Source organism: Bufo gargarizans, chromosome 5, assembly GCF_014858855.1.
Source record: "Bufo gargarizans isolate SCDJY-AF-19 chromosome 5, ASM1485885v1, whole genome shotgun sequence".
NCBI classification, from domain to species: domain Eukaryota; kingdom Metazoa; phylum Chordata; class Amphibia; order Anura; family Bufonidae; genus Bufo; species Bufo gargarizans.
Window position 1 is genome coordinate 341,478,227 of NC_058084.1, and position 27,333 is coordinate 341,505,559.

Consider the following 27,333-nt stretch of genomic DNA (forward strand, 5'->3'; position numbering starts at 1 on the left):
CCAGCCGATCGCCTATCTACAGGAGGGCTGCCATGAGGATGTCTGCTGTCGTTTTGTCCGGACTCCTCCGTGTCACTAACTGTAGGAAGGCATCACTGTGCCCCCGCTCACTCGCCAGGCCCGAGCGGCCATCCGCATGTTGGCACAGAAGAGGTGTTCACCTCTCGCCAGCCCTGTCCGCTAAGACCCTGCTCCATAAATTCACTACCAAATCCAAGTAAGCAGAGCGCCACCTGCCGGCGTCAGTGAGTTTTGCTGCGGTTGACATACTGTCCTTTACATCCGATGTCGTGTAACCCTTTGTTTTCTTCACCTCTGTCTGGACAGAAAGAAGCCTTGGTATGACAGTCCCTCGTTTCCCAGGCCGGTAAGTATTGTGTGGTTACATTTCTGCAGGGGCCACAATTACCAAAGTGTAACCCCCCCCCCCACAGTAAAGAAGGGTCGATGTGCTCTGTGTTTGCCCTATGCTTCCCAGTTGGTGCTTTTCTGACACAGTTGGTACTGTGTGGATTTCCAGTTGCAGATGGTCTTTATCAGAGTCTGTTCACATGGAGTGAATGCGCTGCAGTTTTTCTCTCTGGACTTGCAGCATGTTACAGTAGTAGCAAAGTGAATGAGATTTTAACCTGCGGTGCAATTCTTTCTGTGGACTTTGCAGTGCATAATGCGACATCCATGGTAATTCTGCCTGTAAAATTGGATTTTCCCTGAATTTCGTTACACATTGTTCTGCAAATTTGCGCAACAGGCACTGAAGCTCTAATTCGGCATTGGGAGCAGCGGCTGCACATACATAACTGTAGCAGCGCATGCGCAGCTGGTGCTCCTGAAGCTGAATTTGAGCAGCTTTGCAGGGTCCATATTGTCAAGGCCGTGGCGAGTCGTCCAGTTCTGTCAGTCAGGTGGGCGCTGTTTTACCGCGTGGACAGCCCCTTACAGGTGAAGACCTCTTAATGAGAGATTGAATCGATTCACTCATCCCTACTTTAAAGGTACGGCAATCTGTCAGCCTGATTTTGCATTATAATCTACAGTAATATGTGCGTAATACTGCAGAAAAGGAGTCCAGATCACTATTTTTATTTCCTTTCTTACTGCCCCCGGTTCCCCCACTGTCTGCGCTCCGAGCTGCACTGAAGTACACAGTCCGGACCGCTGTGCTGCTCTGACATTATGGAGAGGACTCGTGCGCATGCAGTCCTGACAACTCTGAGCAATGACAGCGGAGGATTGGGGGGGGGGGGGGGGGGGCTTAAAAAAATGACCTGGACTCCATATCTGCAGTACTACTCATGTATTGCTGTAGATAATAGTCCAAAATCGGGGTGACAGATTTCCTTTAAAGGCTATGTACACCTTCGGGCGCAGTTATTTTTTTTTATGATTGTATTTTACTCATTTTGGGCTAAAAATAATTTTTTCAGTTGGTCATTATTAAAAATATTCAGCCATACTGTCACAGAGGCTTAACTGTTTTTCTAGCAGTGTGAATTGTACTTTTTACTTTTACTTTGTGCTGGTCATGTAATAAATAAATCTCTAAACTACTAAGAGTTAGGCCTCTTTCACACGGGCGTCATGTTTTTTGCCCGGATAAGAGGCGGGTGCGTTGCGGGAAAATGCGCGATTTTTCCACGCGAGTGCAAAACATTGTCATGCGTTTTGCACTCGCGTGAGAAAAATCGCGCATGTTTGGTACCCAGACCCGAACTTCTTCACAGAAGTTTGGGCTTGGGATTGATGTTCTGAAGATTGTATTATTTTCCCTTATAACATGGTTATAAGGGAAAATAATAGCATTCTGAATACAGAATGCTTAGTATAATAGTGCTGGAAGGGTTAAAAATAATAAAAAAGTTAACTCACCTTCTCCTCTTGATCGCGTAGATGCCGGTCTGTTCTTTAGCTGTGGGCTTAATGACCTGAGGTGATGTCAGATCACATGTTCCAATCACATGGTCCATCACCGTGGTGATGGAGCATGTGATCTGACATCACCACAGGTCCTTTAGCCCACAGCTAAAGAACAGACCGGCCTCTACGCGAACAAGAGGAGAAGGTGAGTTAACTTTTTTATTATTTTTAACCCTTCCAGCACTATTATACTAAGCATTCTGTATTCAGAATGCTATTATTTTCCCTTATAACCATGTTATAAGGGAAAATAATACAGTGAATAGACTGTCACCTAGAACCCATGCGTGAAAATCGCACCGCATCCGCACTTGCTTGCGGATGCATGCGATTTTCACGCAACCCCATTCATTTCTATAGGGCCTGCGTTACGTGAAAAACGCACAAAGAGGAGCATGCTGCGATTTTCACGCAATGCACAAGTGATGCGTGAAAATCACCGCTCGTGTGCACAGTCTCATAGAAATGAATGGGTCAGGATTCAGTGCGGGTGCAGTGCGTTCACCGCACGCATCGCACCCGCACGGAAAACTCGCCCGTGTGAAAGGGGCCTTAGGCCTCTTTCACACGGCCATTTTTTTTTTTTTTTAGTTTATGGGCCTTTTTTTGCGTTCCGTATACGGAACCATTTATTTCAATGGTTCCGCAAAAAAACCCTGAATGTACTCCGTTTCCGTTTTTCCGTTATGTTGAAAGATAGAACATGTCCTAATATTGCCCGCAAATCACGTTCCGTGGCTCCATTCAAGTCAATAGGTCCGCAAAAAAAACAGAACACATACGGAAATGCATCCATATGTCTTCCATATCTATGTCTTCCAAACCATCTATTGAAAATGTTATGCCCAGCCCAATTTTTTCTATGTAATTACTGTATACTGTATATGCCGAACGGAAAAACGGAAACACAACGGATCCGTAAAAAATGGACCGCAAAACACTGAAAAAGCCATACGGTCATGTGAAAGCGGTCAGTGTTTTGCGGGACATATTATTCCAGATACGTTTTTCCGTTTTTTGTTTCCGTTTCGATTCAGTTTCTCCGTTCCGTTTTTCTGTATGGCATATACAGTAATTACATAGAAAAAATTGGGCTGGGCAGAACATTTTCAATAGATGGTTCCGCAAAAAACGGAACAGATACGGAAGACATACGGTGGCATTTCCGTATGTGTTCCATTTTTTTTTTGTGGACCATTTGACTTGAATGGAGCCACGGAACGTGATTTGCGGGCAATAATAGGACATGTTCTATCTTTCAACGAAACGGAAATACGGAAACGGAATGCATACAGAGTACATTCCGTATTTTTATTTTTTTACAGACCATATACAGAAAGCAAAAAACGGCCTGTAAACGGAAAAAAAAAAACGGTTGTGTGAAAGAGGCCTTATACTCTCCTCTACTTTCGCTATTTTAGTTGTTCTGCTCCTGTAACATAGCGGAACAACAGAAATAAGTAGCGGTGATGTAAATGGCGCCTTAGACTTGTAAAGTTGCATTTGTATTAATCTAATACTACAAGAATTTCAACTCCCCTTCTAGATATGGAAGGATAAGTGTGATTCTTTTTTCAGTGACATTTTTGCCCATCTGCAGGATTTTCCGATGGTGCTTTTCAGAGTCTGTAGAAGTTTTCTACCTGCTGGCTTTCTCCATAATCCGCTGTAGGGTTAAAGGGCTCTTTCAGCCATAGTAGATCATGTCCTATTGCTTGGACCCTCATGGATCGGTAGAAGTTCCATCTTATACTTCATTCATGTAATATAATTTATACTGCAATTTGTTTTCATTGGGTTGCTTTGCAGGATGATAGGCCGCATGGGTTAATGAGTTTGATGAAGGCACAACAGAAAGAAAATCGGGGAAATAATGCTCGTGTTAAGATTCTGAATTCAATCCTGTACAAAGCGTTGACCGGTCTGCTGAGCACGGCGGAAGTCAGCGAGGAGGTTTTTGATCTTCAAATTGAACTATCAAAGGTAAGCAGCTCCTTTTTTAACCCCCTTCCGCAATTTTATGTACATGTATACCATGGAATGTGGTTAGTTGCAGTATTGTCACATACATGTATGCCATGGAGATCCCCCGCAGAAGCCTGGCTATACTTGACAGATGGGGTCCTGCAGCAACAGCCGGGATTAGAGATAACCCATTAGATGCCGTTGATAACATCCACAATGACTGACCTCTCTGTTTCCCCCCCTACCCCCTGCACAATGTAGTCACAGAATGAATGGGTTGCTAAAGCAGCCAAAGGCCCAACATTGGCTTTCAGGCCTCCAAGGTGCCTGAGGCAGGGTCTATTTGGTTGCCCGTAGGCAGGGGCGTAGATAGAAATCATTGGGCCCCATAGCAAGAATTTAGATTGCCCGTTCCTAGTCCCTCCCACTATGCGGCCTGGCTCCCCTCTCTACCCTCTCTAACTTCTCCCCTGCCCCACCTCATGCAGCAGTATTTTGCTCTACAAAATGGCAGTACTAATGCCGGAACCCAACAGACCCATTATAGTAAATGGGATCTGGTAGGTTCTGGCGGTGTTCAGCATATTTTGACAAGAATCTGGGGCATTAGATGATGTAATACCACCCAACTTTCCTGCTGTCCAGCATGGCACATGCGCAGAGACATGAGAAAAGTGTGAGGAAGTGAGTGCCCCCCTTCCCCCATCCTCTATGTCATGCAGGACAGCTGGGAGACACTGACATTACTTGCTATCCTGTATGACACATGTGCAGAGACAGGAGTCTCTGGGAAAGCTGGGTGAACCCCTCAGTTACTATTAGACTGACTTACCCCATATTTAATAAGATTCAGCCCTTAGCAACCAGTCTGCATAAAACTGCAATTTCCCTTTTCAGTTAAGATGGCCGCCACTGCCCTCCCCCTGAGGCTAATCCCGTCTGCCCTCACTAGCCAGTAACAATAGCCCCCCAAAAGTGTCAGTAACCACAGGCCTCCCCCTAAAGGGTTAATCTCCTGCAGCACAAAGGGATATAGAAAAGGTAGGAGGCCACAGCAGCATATCCACGAAATCCTCTTTATTCAAACGAGCGCCTCACGACAAGGCATAAAATTAACAGCGACGTTTCGGCTATGACTAGCCTTTATCAAGCTTTATCTCACATGCTTGATAAAGGCTAGTCATAGCCGAAACGTCGCTGTTAATTTTATGCCTTGTCGTGAGGCGCTCGTTTGAATAAAGAGGATTTCGTGGATATGCTGCTGTGGCCTCCTACCTTTTCTATATACCTTTGGATCACGTTGGATCTGTGACCCCTTGCCCAGCTATTGCAAGACCACTAGATCGCCCTTTACAAGCCGTTTGCTGTGCTGCTCCTGACCCATTTTTCTTCACTGCAGCACAAAGGGGTCCTCTTACCACATGTTTCTTTCATTTATACACTGAGCAGATCTCCCTTCCCTGCTCTGCGCTGCTTCCACTCTGCATTGTCCCAGTCTGCTGAGTGAGGGAGCGTCTGCCAAGCGCAGGGACAGGGAGAAGTGCACACAGCCCAGGCACTGTTATCAGCTGCTGGGGAGGACCTGGCTTTAATCATTTACTTACAGTCCCTGGCTGTCAGTAATGTGACCTTGCACACTGCGTGCTCCCTATCAACACATAGACGGACCCTGCCTAGCAACCTGATTTTAAGCACCGGTAAAAGTAGGCAGTACAGGGAACAAAACTGTGGAATTAAGGGGTAATTGAATACACAGTGAAAAGTTTAAATAGGGCCACCAAGGAGATATTAATAACCACAATCCAATACTCCCAAAAAAAAAAAATATGACAGTTATACTTTAATAATTTTTATTTTTTTTTATAATTTCAGGTGTCTGTAACGGTGGACTTTTCAGTCTGTCGTGCCTATTGGTTAACCAGCGGCAATAAAGAAACTGATGCTGAGATTGAAACAGTTCTTCAGAAATGTGCTCCTTGTTTTCGGTACTGCATTTTTATTTTTTTTGCCTCCTTTGTATTTTTGTGCAGTATTTTATTTTAAAGGGAGTCTATCAGCAGTTTTGACCATGCAAAACTGCTGACAGCATTAGGTAGGGGCTGGGGAGTGCAGAACAAGCATATTATCAGGAGTAGTGTAAATATTAACTTTTATTCTGCCAGGCACTGCACCTGCAAGTGCACTGGAGGTGGTGCTTTGTTGGGCAGTGCTTTCTGCACTAAGCTGCTTCACAGCCCCTCCTACCTACTCTGAGTGACAGCTGTAGTCATCTCCTGGTTGAATGCCACAGCTGTCACTCAGAGCTGAGGGGAGGGGTGGTGAAGCGGCTTAATACAGAGAAGAGAGAGCACTTCACAGTGAAGCTGCACCTCCTGGACACTTGCCGGAGCAGAATCTGGCAGAATAAAATTCATATTCACACTACTACCTATAAAAAAGCTCCACAAAAGGTATTATATAGATAGTGGCTCACCCTTCCTGTTATCGCAGATAGGTGCTCTCACTATGCTGTGGTTCACCCCAACCACAATGGATTAAAGCAAGAATGTGTTGTATAGTGGGCACTCAATATCTGGCGCTACACATTGGGTACAATGTGGACAATCCACAAAAGATACGTTTGTCCTTCTCTCCCCAGCGGCCCTACTCCTCTTTAATTATATATGCATATATTATGACATCAGGCGGCCCACTAGGTATCGGCCCTTCGGGAAGTTTCTCAATGGCTTCTATGGCCAGTCAGCCCTGCCAGTGGTGAGGTAGCCATATACAGCCATATACATATACAGCAATCGGCCATCATATTAAAACCACAGAAAGATGAAGTGAATAACATTGTTTATCTTGTTACAATGGCACCTATCAAGGAGGGGAATTTATTACACAGAAAGTGAGAAGTTAGTTCTTGAAGTTGATGTTTTGAAAGCATGACATTTGGTCGAGCAAAGGGAAAATGGCTCTTTTCAAAGTCTATGGGGCTCACAGAAATGGCTGTGAATAGGAGTTAAATGTATTTGCTGGACAACCCAGTTATCCCTTTTCTGACCCCCTCATGCATATACAGGTCCTTCTCCAAAAATTTGCATATTGTGATAAAGTTCATTATTTTCTGTAATGTACTGATAAACATTAGACTTTCATATATTTTAGATTCATTACACACCAACTGAAGTAGTTCAAGCCTTTTATTGTTTTAATATTGATGATTTTGGCATACAGCTCATGAAAACCCAAAATTCCTATCTCAAAAAATTAGCATATCGTGAAAAGGTTCTCTAAACGAGCTATTAACCTAATCATCTGAATCAACTAATTAACTCTAAACACCTGCAAAAGATTCTTGAGGCTTTTAAAAACTCCCAGCCTGGTTCATTACTCAAAACCGCAATCATGGGTAAGACTGCCGACCTGACTGCTGTCCAGAAGGCCATCATTGACACCCTCAAGCAAGAGGGTAAGACACAGAAAGAAATTTCTGAACGAATAGGCTGTTCCCAGAGTGCTGTATCAAGGCACCTCAGTGGGAAGTCTGTGGGAAGGAAAAAGTGTGGCAGAAAACGCTGCACAACGAGAAGAGGTGACCGGACCCTGAGGAAGATTGTGGAGAAGGACCGATTCCAGACCTTGGGGGACCTGCGGAAGCAGTGGACTGAGTCTGGAGTAGAAACATCCAGAGCCACCATGTACAGGCGTGTGCAGGAAATGGGCTACAGGTGCCGCATTCCCCAGGTCAAGCCACTTTTGAACCAGAAACAGCGGCAGAAGCGCCTGACCTGGGCTACAGAGAAGCAGCACTGGACTGTTGCATGTCATTCGGAAATCAAGGTGCCAGAGTCTGGAGGAAGACTGGGGAGAGGGAAATGCCAAAATGCCTGAAGTCCAGTGTCAAGTACCCACAGTCAGTGATGGTCTGGGGTGCCATGTCAGCTGCTGGTGTTGGTCCACTGTGTTTTATCAAGGGCAGGGTCAATGCAGCTAGCTATCAGGAGATTTTGGAGCACTTCATGCTTCCATCTGCTGAAAAGCTTTATGGAGATGAAGATTTCATTTTTCAGCACGACCTGGCACCTGCTCACAGTGCCAAAACCACTGGTAAATGGTTTACTGACCATGGTATTACTGTGCTCAATTGGCCTGCCAACTCTCCTGACCTGAACCCCATAGAGAATCTGTGGGATATTGGGAAGAGAAAGTTGAGAGACGCAAGACCCAACACTCTGGATGAGCTTAAGGCCGCTATCGAAGCATCCTGGGCCTCCATAACGCCTCAGCAGTGCCACAGGCTGATTGCCTCCATGCCACGCCGCATTGAAGCAGTGATTTCTGCAAAAGGATTCCCGACCAAGTATTGAGTGCAGAACTGAACATAATTATTTGAAGGTTGACTTTTTTTGTATTAAAAACACTTTTCTTTTATTGGTCGGATGAAATATGCTAATTTTTTGAGATAGGAAATTTGGGTTTTCATGAGCTGTATGCCAAAATCATCAATATTAAAACAATAAAAGGCTTGAACTACTTCAGTTGTGTGTAATGAATCTAAAATATATGAAAGTCTAATATTTATCAGTACATTACAGAAAATAATGAACTTTATCACAATATGCTAATTTTTTGAGAAGGACCTGTATATGTCGGAGGTTGGCACTTCAAATATGCACGCAAGTTTTAAATGGGGTTGGGGGACGCTGCATAGCCTGACTCCAATGTATTGGAGTCTATCAGAAAAGGTATCTAATGATTTCTTGTTATAGTTCCCTAGGGGAGCTATTAAAAAAATAAAATAAAAATGTGTTTTATATATATTTCAAATCGCCTCCCTTTCCCCAAAATTTAAAATAAAAAAAGCATAATAAAAAAAAATAAACATGAGCATCACTGTGTGTGAAAACGCCTGTAACTATTAAAATATATTTTTAAAAATGTGATGGGGTACCAGTAAGGAGAGACTAGTTGGGACCTGGGAAATGTTGGAGCAGGGAATCAATGAGGTGAGTATCACTTTTATTTTATTTATTTTTTAACTCCATTATGACCTTTTTTATTTATTTTTTATATAAAAATAAAAAAATTACTGGCCAGACAAAACATTTGAATGTTTAAGTCTACTTTCACACTTGCGTTTTTCTTTTCCGGCATAGAGTTCCGTCCTAGGGGCTCTATACCGGAAAATAACTGATCAGGCATATCCCCATGCATTCTGAATCGAGAGTAATCCATTCAGGATGCATCAGGATGTCTTCAGTTCAGGCTTTTTGACTGATCAGGCAAAAGAGAAAACCGTAGCATGCTATAGTTTTATCTCCAGCCCAAAAAACTGAAGACTTGCCTGAATGCCAGATCCGGCATTTTTTCACATAGGAATGTATTAGTGCTGGATCCGTCCTTCCGGTCTGCGCATGCGCAGACCAAAATAAGGTGAAAAAAGTAAATGCTGGATCCGTTTTGCCGGATGACACCGGAAAGACGGATCCGGCATTTCAGTGCATTTTTTTTGACTGATCAGGAGCCTGATCAGTCTTACTAATGCCATCAGTTGGCATACGCTTTGCCGGATCTGGCAGGCAGTTCCGGCGACGGAACTGGTTGCCGGATCTCTCTGCCGCAAGTGTGAAAGTAGCCTAATGAAGCTATTTTGTATGCAAAGTACCGATACATTAAATACATCTGATTCATATTTTACAGACATCTTCTTATAACTCATTAAGTTCTTGGAAATGTTCCGACGATTGTGTTTTTAAAAGACCAAGAGGATGCAAAAAGACAAGAGGTATGTGTAATAATGTTTTCTGAACAAGGCCTATGGTGCCAGTGATAAGAAGTGTGAATTGTCCCTAATAAGATGCTTTTGCAAGACTTATTTAAAGAGGTATTCTGGTTAAATCCTGTGGCTAGGGGATAACTAATAGATCGGTGGAGGTCTGACTGCTCGGAGGTGCACCATTTGTGAGAACGTGGGCCCTCAAAATGAATGGAGCGACAAGCCTGTAAATAGGGGAAAATGTGATATAACCGGCTTTTTAAAGCAACTTTACAAACAGTCTAAATTGAAAATATCCTACCATTTAGAGTGTACACAACCTCAGCAAACCTATGTGTATCCATGGTAACAGACGGCAAACAAACCCTGTGTAGTCTGATCCTGCAGTCATCTCTTCATCTGTCCCCTGTTTTTCCTAACCTACATTTGGTAGATTAGAAAGAAGTAGGGGATAGATGGAAGAGAATGCTGATTCTTTGTTTCGATTGAATATTAGAAGGGGTCACAGAAGAGACTTATTCATGTTACCAAGACAGCCCCAGAACAAGCAGTAACTAATACACACATTACTGCAGCCCTATTTGAAATGTACATATAATTATTTTCTTTTATAACTTGCATCCTTTTATAGTTATAAATATGAAACCTTAAATGTTATTTTCAAATATAGATTGAAGACTTATTGGCAACTCTAGATTTTGGAGACAGTAATGACCCTGCAGTAAAAAGCAGTGATATATCCAGGTATTCTCATTTTTGTTTACTTCTTTATTTTTCAGATGCTTCTTAAGATAGAAGTAGAGAAATATGTGTATGTGACATTACATTTCCTTTTACATCATGTAAAATTGTGCCTGTGGCACCAACAGTGGGTGTCAGCCGCAATATATGGCCAATATCCCAGTGCAGCGGTCTGGATTTCCCTAAGTGGTTTTCCCATAACTAAAGCCCCAGGCTTGCAATGTCTTTGAGGGCATTAGGTATTCAGATCCACAAAAGTTTCCACGGTAAAAAAAAATAATTATAAAACGTTTTCTCTCCATAAAAAATGTCCTCATTGTGTGCAGTTTTCAGGCTACTTTCACACTAGCGTCTTCATTTCCGTTATTGAGGTTCGTCATAGGATCTCAATAGAGGAAGAAAACACTTCCGTTTGGTTGCGCTCCCATCGCTGTACGCAGCGTTTTTATGTCCGCGATGTGGTGCAGATCCGTTTTCTCTTACACAATAGAAAACTGATCCGTCCCCCATTGACTTTCAATGGTGTTCATGACGGATCCGTCATGGCTATAGAAGACATAATACAACCGGATCCGATCATGACAGATGCAAACGGTTGTATTATTGTAACGGAAGTGTTTTTGCAAAAAACTCCAGTGTAAAGTAGCCTTAATTTCCCACGCCGTCCCGAATACTAAACGGACTGCGCAGGCGCAGGATTTACTGGACAAAGGAGAACTCGCCATTCAATCAACTGGACCTGGGCGTGCCAAAGTGTGCGTAGACAGAGCCTCTAGGTGCTGAAGCAATGCCCTCATAGCACCTAGAGGCTCATTAGCATATTTTAAAAATCTTTATTTAAAGAGAACGCGACAGGCAGGGAGATATAAAGCACACTGTTATGTACTGCTGACATTAGCCCATCACTAATGTCAGTCAGCTGCATAACGTCATTTCTGAGGACAGAAACCCTTTAACCCCTTAAGGACACATGACGTACCGGTACGGCATGTTTCCCGAGTCCTTAAGGACACATGACGTACCGGTACGTCATGGCTTTAAATAGCGATGCCGGCGCCGCGGGGGTTAATCGGAACGGGATGCCGGCTGAAATCATTCAGCCGGCATCCTGTAACAATGCAGGGGGGGGTCATTTGACCCCCCCGCATCGACGATCACAGAAAACCGCAGGTCAATTCAGACCTGCGGTTTTCTGCGTTTCCGGTCCATTCGGGTGTCCTGTGACCCGATGAACCGGAAAAAGACTGCGATCGGTGGCGTAATTTTACACCACCAATCGCAGTCCGAGGATTTGCAGAGGCGGAGCTGGCCCTGGTGCTGAACGCCGCTGTCCAGGGTGCTGATTGGTGCAGGGGAGAGAGGCGCGAGATTCAAACTTCCTGCGCTCCTCTCTCCCCTCCTCTTCCTGTTCTGCACGAGCACCCGGCAGCATCGTCCAGCACCAGCTCCTGTGTCCCCCTAATCACCATCCATCACCCTCCTGCACCCATCGCCACCCAGGTAGGTTAGGGTCAGTGAGGGAGAGGCACCTTTAGGCAGGAATAGAAGGGAAAAGTTAGAAAAAAAAAATTAAAAAAAATCACATTTATTCCAAACTTTTTTTTTTCAGCTACCAGACCCCAGACCCCCCTGCCACTTGCCCCCCCCCACCACCAGCCCCCCCCCCCCCCCCACCAGACCCCCCCCACCACCACTTTTTTTTTTCTGCGTGCGCTGACTGGCCGGCACTTTTTAGCGTCCGTCCACTGTTAGCGCATCGCCCGCCCCACCGCCCCACCACCCCACCGACCGCTGATCAGCGTTGAACCGCTGATCAGCAAGTTTGAACTTTTTTTTTTTTTTTTTCTAACACTTGCCCATTTTTTTTGCCTGGACTTTTAGTACGTGAACACCCGTGCCCCCACACACACGCACATAGAATAAAGGTTTACACGCACGCACATACACACGCACACACACACACCCATGGCCCGCCGGGTGTTCTCGGCCGAGGAGGCATATGCCCAGATTGCCTCCGACTCTGAGAGCCCCAGTGAGGATGAGGATGACCCCACGTTCCTTTTGTCATCCGCATCCTCCTCATCATCATCGGATGACGATGAGCCACCAAGGCAGCGGAGACGCCGCCAGGCGGAGCCAGGGGCCACACATGCTAGGGATCCTGTGGCCCACCCTAGTACGAGCCGCCCTGGGGTTCGTACTGGTTTCCCGGCCCACCAAATAAGTTCACCGGAGCCCCCTGCCGATGAACTTAGCTGGTGTCCCCCAGTGGACTTTGAGCCTGAGATTCCGGATTTCGCTGGCAATCCTGGAATCCAGATTCCCACAGTGGGGTTTACTGAAATAGACTTTTTTAGTTTTTTTTTCAGTAACCCACTGGTGAATCTGATGGTGGAGCAGACGAATCTGTACGCCCAACAGTTCGTCGCTCAAAACCCGGGCTCATTTTTGGCTAGACCCGGTGGCTGGACGCCGGTCAGTGCAGCCGAGATGAGGACATTTTGGGGCCTCGTGCTGCATATGGGTCTAGTGCAAAAACCCAGTGTCAGGCTGTACTGGAGTGGGGACGTCCTATACCAGACCCCACTGTACAGTACGGCCATGACACGCTCCCGGTTTGAGGCCATCCGGAAATGTCTGCATTATTCCGATAATGCAGCATGTCCCCCCCGAAGTGATCCTGCCTATGACCGGCTGTACAAGATACGGCCGGTCATCGATCACTTTGGGGCCACATTTCAGCAGGCCTACGTACCTGGAAGGGAGGTCGCGGTTGATGAGTCTCTCGTTGCGTTCAAGGGGAGACTCAGTTTCCGCCAATACATTCCCACAAAGCGGGCGAGGTATGGCGTGAAGCTATACAAAATTTGTGAGAGTACCTCAGGGTACACTTACAAATTTCGTGTGTACGAGGGGCGAGATTCCCGGATTCAACCACCAGAATGTCCCCCCACTCTGGGTGTTACCGGGAAACTCGTGTGGGACCTTATGTACCCACTGCTGGATAAGGGTTACCACTTGTACGTGGACAACTTTTATACCAGCATTCCCTTGTTCAGGTCCCTTGCCGCCAGATCCACGTTCGCTTGTGGGACCGTGCGGAAAAATCAACGCGGCCTCCCTGCCCACCCCCTCCAGGTACCTATCCCCAGGGGTGAGACCCGTGCACTTACCAGTGGAAACCTGTTGCTGGTCAGGTATAAGGACAAGAGGGATGTCCTTATGCTGTCCACAATCCACGGTAACAGCACCACCCCAGTCTCTGTGCGAGGTACCACGGCAACGGTCCTCAAGCCCGATTGTATCGTCGCCTACAATCGGTATATGGGAGGAGTTGATCTCTCTGATCAAGTCCTCAAGCCATATAATGCCATGCGCAAAACCCGGGCATGGTACAAAAAAGTTGCGGTCTACATGGTGCAGGTTGCCATGTACAACTCTTTTGTACTATCCCGAAGCGCTGGCAGCACAGGGACATTCCTCCAATTCTATGAGGCAGTCCTCAAAGACCTGATCTTTTCGGACCGGGAAAGAGCAGGCCGGAGTACCTCGGGAACTGGAGGCGCCCGGATCGTCCCTGGCCAACACTTTCCAGGTGTGGTCCCCCATACTGGAAAGAAGGGACGAACCCAAAAAAGATGCAGAGTGTGTCACAAGAGGGGGATACGGAAGGACACCACTACTCAGTGTGACACTTGCCCCGATCATCCGGGCCTCTGCATTATCGATTGCTTCAGGGAGTATCACACTTCCATGGAGTACTAAATTTTTATAATCTCCAACAGTCCCCTAGAGAACATAAAACACTATGGCTCTCAGACTTTGGAGACACAGAAACAATTTTTTTTCCCCCAAAAAATATTAGTTTTAGTGCAGGCATCCTCAAACTGCGGCCCTCCAGATGTTGTAAAACTATAACTCCCAGCATGCCCAGACAACCTACAGCCATCAGCAGGGCATGGTGGGAATTGTAGTTTTACAACATCTGGAGGGCCGCAGTTTTAGGATGCCTGCTTAGTGTCTCCAAAGTCTGAGAGCCATACATATTGGGCATCGTCGCGTGCGTAAAAGTCGTCGCTATAAAAATAACATTTGACCAAACCCCTCGGATGAACGGTGTTAAAAATATAAAATAAAAACGGTGCCAAAACACCCATTTTTGGGCAAAATTTCCATTTGAATCCTTTTTTTCCAGTAATAAAGCAAGGGTTAACAGCCAAAAAAAACTCAATATTTATGGCCCTGATTCTGTAGTTTGCAGAAACACCCCATATGTGGTCGTAAATGGCTATATAGCCGCACGGCAGGGCATAGAACGAAGGGAACTCCATATGGTTTCTGGAAGGCAGATTTTGATGGACAGTTTTTTTTTTTGACACCATGTCCCATTAGAAGCCCCCCCTGATGTAGCCTAGACTAGAAACTCCAAAAAAGTGACCCCATCTAAGAAACTACACCCCTCAAGGTATTCAAAAGTTACTTTATAAACTTTGTTAACCCTTTAGGTGTTCCACAAAACTAAATAGCAAATGTAGAAAAATTTTAGAATTTAATTTTTTTGTTACCTTGCCTCAAAAAAGTGTAATATAGAGCAACCAAAAATCATATTTACCCCTAAAATAGTACCAAATCAACAACCACCTTATCCCGTAGTTTCCTAGATGGGGTCACTTTTATGGAGTTTCTACTCTAGGGGTGCATCAGGGGGCTTGAAAGGGTACATGGTGTAAATAAACCAGTCCAGCAAAATCTGCCTTCCAAAAACCGTATGGCGTTCCCCTTCTTCTATGTCCTGCCGTTTAGCCAAATAGTAGTTTACGACCACATTTGGGGTGTTTCTGCAAACTACAGAATCAGGGCAACCCATTTTGAGTTTTGTTTGGCTGTTAACCCTATTTATTTCAGTAATAAAGTAAGGGTTAAAATGGAAAATTTTCCAAAAAATAGAAATTTCTAAATTGTTTCTCCATCTGCCATTAACTCTTGTGGAACACCTAAAGGGTTAACAAAGTTTGTAAACCCAGTTTTGAATACCTTGAGGGGTGTACTTTCTTAGATGGAGTCACTTTTTTGAAATTTTATTCTAGGGGTACAACAGGGGGCTTCAAATGGGACATGGTATAAACAAAACCAGTCCTGCAAAATCTGCCTTCCAAAACCCATATGGTGTTCCCCTCCTTCTATGTCCTCCCGTTCGGCCAAACAGTAGTTTACGACCACATATGGGGTGTTTTTGCAAACTACAGAATCAGGGCAACCCATTTTGAGTTTTGTTTGGCAGTTAACCCTTGTTTTACTCCTGGAAAAAATTGATTATATTGGAAAATTTTCCAAAAAATAGAAATTTCTAAATTGTTTCTCCATCTGCCAATAACTCTTGTGGAACACCTAAAGGGTTAACAAAGTTTGTAAACCCAGTTTTGAATACCTTGAGGGGTGTACTTTCTTAGATGGAGTCACTTTTTTGAAATTTCTATTCTAGGGGTGCAACAGGGGGCTTCAAATGGGACATGGTATAAACAAAACCAGTCCTGCCAAATCTGCCTTCCAAAACCCATATGGTGTTCCCCTCCTTCTATGTCCTCCCGTTCGGCCAAACAGTAGTTTACGACCACATATGGGGTGTTTTTGCAAACTACAGAATCAGGGCAACCCATTTTGAGTTTTGTTTGGCAGTTAACCCTTGTTTTACTCCTGGAAAAAATTGATTATATTGGAAAATTTTCCAAAAAATAGAAATTTCTAAATTGTTTCTCCATCTGCCAATAACTCTTGTGGAACACCTAAAGGGTTAACAAAGTTTGTAAACCCAGTTTTGAATACCTTGAGGGGTGTACTTTCTTAGATGGAGTCACTTTTTTGAAATTTCTATTCTAGGGGTGCAACAGGGGGCTTCAAATGGGACATGGTATAAACAAAACCAGTCCTGCCAAATCTGCCTTCCAAAACCCATATGGTGTTCCCCTCCTTCTATGTCCTCCCGTTCGGCCAAACAGTAGTTTACGACCACATATGGGGTGTTTCTGCAAACTACAGAATCAGGGCAACCCATTTTGAGTTTTGTTTGGCAGTTAACCCTTGTTTTTTTCCAGGAAAAAATTGATTATATTGGAAAATTTTCCAAAAAATCTAAATTCTAAAAATGTATGTCCATTTGCCATGAAGTGTTGTGGAAGACCTAAAGGGTTAACAAAGTTTGTAAAAACAGTTTTGAATACCTTGAGGGGTGTAGTTTCTAGAATGGGGTCATTTTTGGGTGGTTTCTATTATGTAAGCCTCACAAAGTGACTTCAAACCTGAACTGGTCCATAAAAAGTGGGATTTTGAAGATTTCCGAAAATTTCAAAATTTGCTTCTAAACTTCTAAGCCTTGTAACATCCCCAAAAAATAAAATATCATTCCCAAAATGCTACAAACATGAAGTAGACATATGGGGAATGTAAAGTCATCACAATTTTTGGGGGTATTACTATGTATTACAGAAGTAGAGAAACTGAAACTTTGAAATTTGCAAATTTTTCAAAATTTTTGGTAAATATGGTATTTTTTTATGCAAAAAAATTAACTTTTTTGACCCAATTTTAGCAGTGTCATGAAGTACAATATGCGACGAAAAAACAATCTCAGAACGGCCTGGGTAAGTCAAAGCGTTTTAAAGTTATCAGCACTTAAAGTGACAGTGGTCAGATTTGCAAAAAATGGCCTGGTCCTTAAGGTGAAATAGGGCTGTGTCCTTAAGGGGTTAAGGCTGTAATGTAACAAAATACGGAATATATTTTTATACTATGGGCGTTTTTTTTTTTTTTATAGTTTCCATAGGGAACTATAACAAGCAATCATTAGATTGCTATTCCCATAGACCCCAATGCACTAGCATTGGAGTCTGTGAGAAAATTGCTCACTACTAGTTTCCTATGGAACCCTATTACAAGCAAGCTCCATAGGAAATACAATGCAGCAGCCTCCTGTCATTCACAAAGACAGGGGCTGCTGCATACAAGCTCCGGGCTCCTCCGATCGCCGCAAGGGGGAGCCGGAGCATTACCAGAAGCGCGCGCTTCTGGTGTTTCACGCGCTCAGATGCCTTGGTCAGGATTGACCACATCATCTGAGGGGTTAAATGTCCCCAATCGGCATTACTGTCGGTTACGGACATTAGCCGCAGGTGTTTGCTACAAGAAACAGCAGGCCTCCTGCGGCTTTGGCACCCTCTCCGCTCAGGAGTGGGCGCTATCTTTAGACCCAGCCAGCGCCGTACCATTACAGCACTGGTCGGGAAAGGGTTAAAGGGGGTTATACCATGATTAATGTAAAAAATGAAAATTGGACATCATACAGTACATTACTAACTCTTTCTAACAAAGCTAGAACCAGCCGTGTACCTCACATGGATCCAGAGATCTCCCCATTCATTGCTCTGCTAGATTTATATCAAGCTGACAGCTCAGGCTGTGTGTATTTTCTGCTGGAGCTAAGGGAGCGCTGAGACACGCCCCCTCTCACAGCTCAGGAGGCAAGTGAAGGATGAAACTGAGCATGTGCGGCCATCTCAGTGAGCGGGACAAAGAAATAAGAGGAAAACAAACAGCAGATAGCGTTATGCAGATACATTTCATTGGATAACTCGGTGGCTATGGTCAATTTTTTATTAAATTCAATTACAAAAGAATTCAGATCAAGGTGCTGGTTTAAAAACTATAGAATATTTTCTGTGGGACAACCCCTTTAATCACTATTTAATTCATCTTGGGTACAGCAGTTGACCATAATAAGAGAAGTCTCTAATGCATAAAACATTCTGTTTAATACTAAGACAATTTACTGCCTTGACCTTGTAAAATGATGGTTTCTGTTGTTTTCCATTAACATCTGGAACAATAGCATTTATTTTTTTCATGTCCATTAATCTTTTTTACATTTAATAAATCTTATTTGTTTCAGGAAGCATGATGCTACACCCCTTGCCGAATTGTCAGCGCCCTCAGCTCCTAGTATGTTTGGAATAGACCATAATGAATTTAACAAGAAAATTGCAGAGTACAAGAAAAGAGTGAAGGAGAAGCAAATCGAAAATGAAGCCACTGAATTCTCACAGCAGCAACAAGAACAGTTGGCAGAGATTAAAAAGCAAAAGATTCGAAAGAAAAAATTGAAAAAGCAAAGATGGACTGAGCTCAATAATGAGAACCCACAATACTATTTAATTGCCTCAGACAATGACTTGTCCTATGACGATCAGGAGGAGTATGATGCAGAACTTGAGGAGGACACTGAGGACAAAGATGATGGCAGCAGAAAGTTACACTAACCACTTTCCATTTGAACAGTGTATAAATAAAAGTATACATGTGTATAGATCTTCCACGCTATCCATATTGTCTGATTTATAGTAATAAAGTAATTGTTAACTAACTGAAAGTGGACTTCTAAGAACATTTAGTAAATTCCTTGTGGAAAGTGCTTAAAGAGGTTTTTCCAGGACTTGGATATCGATGATCTATCCTCAGGATAGGTCAACAATATTAGGTTGGTGTGGATCTGTCACCTGGAACCCCTGTCAATCAGCTCTTTTGGGACTGTGCTGGAAACTATACAGTGGATGGAGCCTTCTGCTTTTATTATTTCAGGCGGCTGCCTGGAACAGCTAATTGATAGAGGTGTTGGAACCCAACAATCTGGTATTGAAGACCTATCCTGAGTACAGGTCATCCATATCTAAGTCCTGGGAAATCACTTTAAGGGTCCATTCACACGTCCGTTGTTCTGCAATTTTGGGGTCGCAAAAGATGCGGACAGCACTCCGCGTGCTGTCCGCATCTGTAGTTCTACTCTGCGGCCCCGCAAAAAAGATAGAGCATGTCCTATTCTTGTCCGCAATAACGGACAAGAATAGGCATTTGTATCATTGGGTTGGCCATGTGCAGTCTGCAAAACCCAAGTCTAAGGCAAATCCCACAACACATTTGTCCACATCGTCCACAATGTCGCCCTATGAGTAAATATTATAGAATTATCAAATAGTAAATGTAAAATATCCATTAGCACTATACAAATTGCCACATTTCTTAATCCAGAAAACACTATTGGTAATCTATTCTACACATATACACATGCAGGCTTAAAGCAGGATGCTCTCAGACAGAAGTGGCCACTGAGTTTAGAGTGTCACTAAGTGTCATCAGCAGGTTGCAACAGAGAGACTGGAAGAGTCACAGAAAGGCATAGAAGGGGATGTCTTTTGGCCATATCCCACACTGATGACCACTTCATTGTAAACAAAAGGTATACATCTTAGGTATCGCCGCGTCCGTAACAACCAGCTCTATAAAAATATCACATGAGCTAACCCCTCAGTAATACACCTTAGAAAAATAAAAACAGTGCCAAAAAATGCATTTTTTTGTCACCTTACATTACAAAACTTGCAACACCAAACGATCAAAAAGGCATATGCTCCCCAAAATAGTACCAATCAGTCACCTCATCCCGCAAAAAATGAGAACTTGCCTAAGACAATCTGTCAAAAAAAAAAAAAAAACTGACTGAAAATGGAGACACTAAAATGTTTTTTTGTTTTCTTCAAAACTGCTATTATTGTGTTAAAGGGGTTGTCCAAGTTATATTTATTGATGACCTATCCTCAGGATAGGTCATCAATATCAGATCGGCGGGGGTCCGACACCCGGCACCCCCTCCGATCAGCTGTTTGAAGAGGAGACTCGCACGGTGTCAGCGCTGCCTCCTCTTCACTGTTTAACTTCTAGCCGTTGCATCTGCAGTGGTGAGCAGGTGTAATTACACCCAAGCTTTCCTATTGAAATGAATGGGACGGCTTGGGTGTAATTACACCTGCTCACCACTGCAGATGCAACGCCTAGAAGGTAAACAGTGAAGAGGAGGCAGCGCTGACACCGCGCACGCCTTCTCTTCAAACAGCTGATCGTCAGGGGTGTCGGACCCCCGCTGATCTGATATTGATGACCTATCCTGATAAAGGGTCATCAATAAATACAACTTGGACAACCCCTTTAACCACCTCCGGACCGCCTAACGCAGATGTGCGGTCCGGAGGTGGCAGTCCTGCGCACAGTCACGCATATATGCGTCATCTCGCGAGACGCGAGATTTCCTGTGAACGCGCGCACACAGACGCGCGCGCTCACAGGAACGGAAGGTAAGCGAGCTGATCTCCAGCCTGCCAGCGGCGATCGCTCGCTGGCAGGCTGGAGATCCGAATTTTTTAACCCCTAACAGGTATATTAGACGCTGTTTTCATAACAGCGTCTAATATACCTCCTACCTGGTCCTCTGGTGGTCCCTTTTGTTAGGATCGACCACCAGAGGACTCAGGTAGGTCAGTACAGTCGCACCAAACACCACACTACACTACACCCCCCCCCCCCATCACTTATTAACCCCTTATAAACCCCTGATCACCCATGATCACCCCATATAAACTCCTTGATCACCCCCCTGTCATTGATCACCCCCCTGTAAGGCTCCATTCAGACGTCCGCATGATATTTACGGATACATGGATCGGATCCGCAAAACACATGCGGACGTCTGAATGGAGCCTTACAGGGGGTGATCAATGACAGGCGGGTGATCACCCATATACACTCCCTGATCACCCCCCTGTCATTGATCACCCCCCTGTAAGGCTCCATTCAGACGTCCGCATGTGTTTTGTGGATCCGATCCATGTATCCATGGATCCGTAAAAAATCATGCGGATGTCTGAATGGAGCCTTACAGGGGGGGTGATCAGTGACAGGGGGGTGATTACCCTGATCACCCCCTGTCATTGATAACCCCCCTGTAAGGCTCCATTCAGACGTCCGCATGTGTTTTGTGGATCCGATCCATGTATCCATGGATCCGTAAAAAATCATGCGGATGTCTGAATGGAGCCTTACAGGGGGGGTGATCAGTGACAGGGGGGGTGATCACCCTGATCACCCCCTGTCATTGATAACCCCCCTGTAAGGCTCCATTCAGACGTCCGCATGTGTTTTGGGGTGTCATTTTACATATACCCATGCTGGATGAGAAAAATATCTTGGTCAAATGCCAACTTTGTATAAAAAAATTGGAAAAGTTGTCTTTTGCCAAGATATTTCTCTCATCCAGCATGGGTATATGTAAAATGACACCCCAAAACACATTCCCCAACTTCTCCTGAGTACGGCGATACCACATGTGTGACACTTTTTTGCTGCCAAGGTGGGCAAAGGGGCACATATTCCAAATTCCAAAGTGCACCTTTTGGATTTCACCGGTCATTTTTTACACATTTTGATTGCAAAGTTCTTCTCACACATTTGGGCCCCTAAATTGCCAGGGCAGTATAACTACGCCACAAGTGACCCCATTTTGGAAAGAAGACACCCCAAGGTATTCCGTGAGGGGCATGGCGAGTTCCTAGAATTTTTTATTTTTTGTCGCAAGTTAGTGGAATATGAGACTTTGTAAGGAAAAAAAAAAAAAAATCATCATTTTCCGCTAACTTGTGACAAAAAATAAAAAATTCCTGCTGATCTGACCATCTAAAACATTATGGGTGAGGGCCTGCTGCCACTATGGTGACTCTAGATAACCTGGGCCCGATGGCACGTCTCCGTGACGGCGACGATCCATTCGGATGTCTGCCCTATCAACTTTCTGTGTTATTTTCAGTGCAAACCACGGTGCCGATGGGTAACGGGGAATCAGGGTTTGATTCTGGAGAGGGAGCCTGAGAAACAGCTACAGTTACCACTTCCAAGCAAGGCAGCATGCGTGCAAATTACCTATCAGGTATAATAAGGTGAGGGCCTGCTGGTGAGCTAACCCTCTAAAAAATTACATGCGAGGGCCTGCTGCTGAGCTGACCCTCTAAAACATTATGGTTGAGGGCCTGCTGCTGAGCTGATCATTGAAAACATTTACAGTGTTCAAAGCAGGCTAAATACATTAGCTAGGAATAATGGAATAGGACTCTGGTTCTATTTTGTTGGTTTTCCCAACTGGGGCCATGATTGAGAGGGACGGCCGGGAACATCCGTATTGGGCCCCTAGAGGTGAAATTCTTGGACCGGTGCAAGACGTACCAAAGCGAAAGCATTTGCCAAGAATGTTTTCATTAATCAAAAATGAAAGTCGGAGGTTCTAAGACGATCAGATACCATCGTAGTTCTGACCATAAACGATGACGACCGGCGATCCGGCGGCGTTATTCCCATGACCCGCCAAGCAGCTTCCGGGATACCAAAGTCTTTGGGTTTCGGGGGGAGTATGGTTGCAAAGCTGAAACTTAAAGGAATTAATGGAAGGGCACCACCAGGAGTGGAGCCTGCGGCTTAATTTGACTCAATACGGAAACCTCACCCGACCCAGACACGGAAAAGGATTGACAGATTGATAGCTCTTTCTCGATTCTGTGGGTGGTGGTGCATGGACATTCTTAGTTGGTGGAGCGATTTGTCTGGTTAATTCCGATAACAAACGAGAATCCTCTGTGATAACTAGTTACGTGACCCCCGGCGGTGAGGATTGTGTTGACCAGACTCCTGGATAATGAGACTGGACTTGTAGGTGAGGGCCTGCTGGTGAGCTGACACTCTAAAAAATTATATGCGAGAGCCTGTAGGTGAGCTGACCCTATAAAACATTATATGCGTGGGCCTGCAGGCCAGCTGACCGTGTAAAAGATTGTAGGTGAGGGCCTGCTGGTGAGCTGACCATCTAAAAAATTATATGCAAGGGCCTTAAGGTGAGCTGACCCTGTAAAGGATTGTAGGTGAAGGCCTGCTGGTGAGCTGACCCTGTAAAACATTATATGCGAGGGCCTGCTGGTGAGCTTACCCTCTAAAAAATTATATGCGAGGGCTTGCTGGTGAGCTGGCCCTGTAAAACATAGAAACATAGAATGTGTCGGCAGATAAGAACCATTTGGCCCATCTAGTCTGCCCAATATATCTGAATCCTATGAATTGTCCCTGGCCCTATCTTATATGAAGGATAGCCTTATGCCTATCCCATGCATGCTTAAACTCCTTCACTGTATTTGCAGCTACCACTTCTGCAGGAAGGCTATTCCATGCATCCACTACTCTCTCAGTAAAGTAATACTTCCTTATATTACTTTTAAACCTTTGCCCCTCTAATTTAAAACTGTGTCCTCTTGTGGTAGTTTTTCTTCTTTTAAATATGCTCTCCTCCTTTACCGAGTTGATTCCCTTTATGTATTTAAAAGTTTCTATCATATCCCCTCTGTCTCTTCTTTCTTCCAAGCTATACATATTAAGGTCTTTTAACCTTTCCTGGTAAGTTTTATCCTGCAATCCATGTACTAGTTTAGTAGCTCTTCTCTGAACTCTCTCTAGAGTATCTATATCCTTCTGGAGATATGGTCTCCAGTACTGAGCACAATACTCCAAGTGAGGTCTCACCAGTGTTCTGTACAGCGGCATAAGCACTTCACTCTTTCTACTGCTTATACCTCTCCCTATACATCCAAGCATTCTGCTGGCATTTCGTGCTGCTTTATTACATTGTCTTCCCACCTTTAAGTCTTCTGAAATAATTACTCCTAAATCCCTTTCTTCAGATACTGAGGTCAGGACTGTGTCAAATATTCTATATTCTGCCCTTGGGTTTTTACGCCCCAGGTGCATTATCTTGCACTTATCCACATTAAATTTCAGTTGCCAGAGTTCTGACCATTCTTCTAGTTTTCCTAAATCCTTTTCCATTTGGCGTTTCCCTCCAGGAACATCAACCCTGTTACATATCTTTGTGTCATCAGCAAAAAGACAAACCTTACCATCGAGGCCTTTTGCAATATCACTTATGAAGATATTAAACAAAATTGGTCCCAGTACAGATCCCTGTGGAATCCCACTGGTAACATGACCTTGTTTTGAATGTTCTCCATTGACTACAACCCTCTGTTGTCTGTCACTCAGCCACTGCCTAATCCACTCAACAATATGGGAGTCCATGCTCAATGACTGCAGTTTATTGATAAGTCTTCTATGTGGGACAGTGTCAAAAGCCTTACTAAAATCTAGATATGCGATGTCTACTGCACCTCCACCGTCTATTATTTTAGTCACCCAGTCAAAAAAATCTATAAGATTTGTTTGACATGATCTCCCTGAAGTAAACCCATGTTGTTTTTCATCTTGCAATCCATGGGATTTTAGATGTTCCACAATCCTATCCTTTAGTAGGGTTTCCATTAATTTGCCTACTATTGATGTCAGACTCACTGGTCTATAGTTGCTCGATTCCTCCCTACTACCTTTCTTGTGAATGGGCACGACATTTGCCAATTTCCAATCTTCCGGGACGACTCCTGTTACTAATGATTGGTTAAATAAATCTGTTAACGGTTTTGCCAGCTCACCACTAAGCTCTTTTAATAATTTTGGGTGTATCTCATCAGGCCCCTGTGACTTATTTGTCTTCACTTTAGACAGCAAACTTAGAACATCTTCCTCTGTAAAGACACCTGCATCAAACGATTTAATAGTTATCCTTTCTAGTGGAGGTCCTTCTCCTTCTTTTTCTTTTGTAAAAACTGAACAGAAGTATTCATTAAGGCAGTAGGCTAGCCCTTTATTCTCTTCTACATACCTTCCGTCCTTTGTTTTTAATTTAGTTATTCCTTGTTTTAATTTCCTTTTTTCATTTATATATGTGAAGAATGTCTTATCCCCTTTTTTCATAGACTGAGCTAGTTTTTCTTCTGCCTGCGCTTTAGAAGTTCTTATAACTTGCTTGGCCTCTTTCTGCCTAATCTTGTAGATTTCCTTATCTTCATTGCTCTGTTTTTTTTTTATAATTACAAAATGCTAGCTTTTTATTTTTAATGATTTGGGCCACTTCTGCTGAGTACCACAGTGGTCTCTTCCTTTTTTTGCTTTTACTGACAAGTCTAATGCAATTTTCTGTTGCCTTCAATAATGCACCTTTTAAGTAGTCCCATTTTTTTTTTTTTGTATTGTTTCCACCTTCCAGCCTACCTCCTGACAGTCTCCTGCAATATCTCTTCACTGTACTTAATGTAGTACTTGAAGGTAGAACTTGCAGCTAATGAATTAGGCCAGCTAATGAGTCTGTCTCTATATATACACACACTCCTTCACAGGCTCCTCCCCCAGCAACAAATGTAACACCTCAATGAGCTAGGCTCATTAGCAAACACACAATAGCAAACACCTGACCAACTTCCTTACCTCTTCTCAAGCAATGGTTAGCAACAGAAACACAGATGAGCCAGTTGCAAACTCCAAGCCAATCTCTTGCAGTATCTCTTCAGTCTCCTGCAATATCTCTTCACTGTACTTAATGTAGTACTTGAAGGTAGAACTTGCAGCTACCTTCAAGTACTACATTGTAGGTGAGGGCCTGCTGGTGAGCTAACCCTCTAAAAAATTATTTACGAGGGCCTGCAGCTGAGCTGACCCTGTAAGACATTATATGCGAAGGTCATATATGCGAAGAAGAAGCATGTTGATATGATGGAAGAGGAGAAGTAGGATGAGAAAAGGAAGATTCAACCATATACCCTTGTTTGTGGTGGAAGGGGTGCATGGGAATACAGTGTATTCAGTATATTATAAACAACACATTTAAAGTGCCTTTATGCACATCAGCTTTCCTCTGGTGGAGTCTAGAAGTCATGGCCAATCCAGGCCTTGTTCATTTTTATAAGAGTCAACCTGTCAGCATTTTCAGTTGACAGTCAGATACGCTTATCTGTTATAATGCCACCAGCAACACCAAATACCCGTTCAAACAAAACGCTGGAGGCAGGGCAGGCCAGCACCTCGAAGGCGTAGAGTGCCAGTTCATGTCACGTATCCAGCTTGGACACCCAGTAGTTGTAAGGCACTGAGGGATTATTGAGGACGCTGACACGGTCTGCTATGTACTCTTTCACCATCTTCCAAAACTTTTCCCTCCTTGTGACACTAGCCGTGCATCAGGGTGAGGGTGCTGGGCAGGGTGTCATGAAACTGTCCCAGGCTTTGGAGAGTGCTGCCCTGCCGCTGTTGGAACTGCTGTGTGTCGGCTGGCCAAGGAACTACAGACTCTGCCGCCAGCGTTGTCAGATGGAAATCTTTTGATACCTTTTTCAACAAGGTTTCACCAGAGGAATGAGAGATGAGACGTTCTCTTTGTAGCGGGGGTCGAGAAGGGTGAACAACCAGTAATCTGTGTTGTTTAAAATGCGTATAACGTGGGAAAGGCAGCCTAACATGAAGTCAGCCATGTGTGCCAGAGTACCAACAGGCAAGACTTCGCTGTCGTCATCAGGAGGATCACTCTCAATCTCCTCATCCTCTTCCTACTTTTCTGCCCACCCACGCTGAACAGATTGAATTAAACTTCCATGGGTACTACCCTCTGTAGCTGAGGCAACGTCTCCTGCTCCTCCTCTTCATCATCCAATTCGCTCTGAGAAGACGAACTGAGTGTGGTCTGGCTATCACCCCGTGTAATGTCTTCCCCTATTTCAGCCTCTTCCACATGGAAAGAGTCGTTCTTAATTGTGAGCAGCAAACGTTTGAGTAGGCACAGAAGTGGGATGGTTACGCTGATAATAGCGTTATCGCTGCTCGCCATCTGTGTTGATTCCTCAAAGTTTCTAAAAATACTCAGAGGTCAGACATCCATGCCCACTCCTCGCTTGTGAATAGCGGAAGCTGCCTGGAATGGCGACGACCATGTTGCAGCTGGTATTCCACTACTACCCTCTGCTGCTCACAAAGCCTGGCCAACATGTGGAATGTCAAGTTCCAGCGCATGCTCACGTCGCACAACAGCCGGTGAGCTGACAATTTCAAGCGCTGCTGCAGCGTTGACAGACTGGCTGAAGCTGTTGATGACTTGCGGAAATATGCACAGACGCGGCGCACCTTCACCAGTAGTTCAGGCAAATTCGGGTAGGTTTTGA

The 27,333-nt window shown here is 44.3% G+C and overlaps 1 pseudogene; it reads left to right on the forward strand.

Moving 5' to 3' along the window:
• On the forward strand, window positions 1-18,747 carry LOC122938546 (annotated as a pseudogene).
• The last annotated feature ends 8,586 nt before the right edge of the window (window positions 18,748-27,333 follow it).